Genomic DNA, 1,196 nt, shown 5'->3' on the forward strand with positions numbered 1-1,196 from the left:
GCGGGGCGACTGGGCCCGTGAGCCACAACTACTGAGCCTGCACGTCTGGAGCCTGCGCTCCACAACGAGAGGCCCACGCACCGCGATGAAGAGTGGGCCCTGCTCGCCGCAACTAGCGAAAGCCCTCGCATAGAAACGAAGACCCAACACAGCCAAAAATAAATAAATAAATAAAATTTTATTAAAAAAAAAAAAAAAGATTTTCATGTCATCTGCAATTAGCGCTGTTGATCATCTTTTCATGTGCCTCTTCGCCATCTGTATGTCTTCTTTGGAGAAATGTCTATGTAGGTCTTCTGCCCATTTTTTTATTGGGTTGTTTGTTTTATTGATATTGAGTTGCATGAGCTGTTTGTATATTTTAGATATTAACCCCCTTGTCAGTCACATCATTTGCAAATATTTTCTCTCATTCCATTAAGTTGTCTTTTCATTTTGCTGATGGTTTTCTTTGTTCTGAAAAGGCTTTTAAGCTTGATTAAGTCCTGTTTGTTTATTTTTTCTTTTATTCCTTTTGCCTTGGGAGACTAATCTAAGAAAATATTGCTACAATTTATGTCCCAGAATGTTTTGCCTGTGTTCTCTTCTAGGAGTTTTATGGTGTCTTTTCTTATATTTAGGTCTTTAAACCATTTTGAGTTTATTTTTGTATATGGTATGAGGGAGTGTTCTAATTTCATTGATTAACATGTAGCTGTCTGGCTTTCCCAAAACCACTTGCTGAAGAGACTGTCTTTTCGTCATTGTATATCCTTGCCTCCTTTGTTGTAGATTTTTTTTTTTTAATACAGAACACTTCACAAATTTGCATGTCATCCTTATTCAGGGGCCATGCTAATCTTCCCTGTATCGTTCCTATTTTAGTATGTGTGCCACTGAAGCGAGCACTGTTGTAGATTAATTGACTGTACATGTGTGGGTTTATTTCTGGGCTCTCTGTTCTGTTCCATTGATCTACATGTCTGTTTTTGTGCCAATACCATGCTGTTTGATTACTGTAGCTTTGTAGTATTGTCTGAAGTCTGGAAGGGTTATGCCTCCAGCTTTGTTCTTCTTCCTCAGATTTGCTGTGGCAATTCTGGGTCTTTTGTGGTTCCATATAAATTTATTTTAAAGTGATAAATAAAGCATGTTCTTTGACCTCAGAAAAATTCTAATCAAAATAAGTACAAAAATGAGTCAGAGGGTAAGGATGT

At 37.7% G+C, this 1,196-nt stretch overlaps 1 non-coding gene across 1 annotated transcript; it reads right to left on the bottom strand.

Annotated features, from left to right (window-relative positions):
* Positions 1-781: 781 nt before the first annotated feature.
* On the bottom strand, positions 782-888 carry LOC136131710 (U6 spliceosomal RNA). Its single transcript, XR_010656436.1, has one exon. It is a non-coding gene; the product is annotated as a U6 spliceosomal RNA (small nuclear RNA).
* Positions 889-1,196: the final 308 nt, after the last annotated feature.

The sequence above is a fragment of the Phocoena phocoena genome, chromosome 11, assembly GCF_963924675.1.
Source record: "Phocoena phocoena chromosome 11, mPhoPho1.1, whole genome shotgun sequence".
Lineage (NCBI taxonomy): Eukaryota > Metazoa > Chordata > Mammalia > Artiodactyla > Phocoenidae > Phocoena > Phocoena phocoena.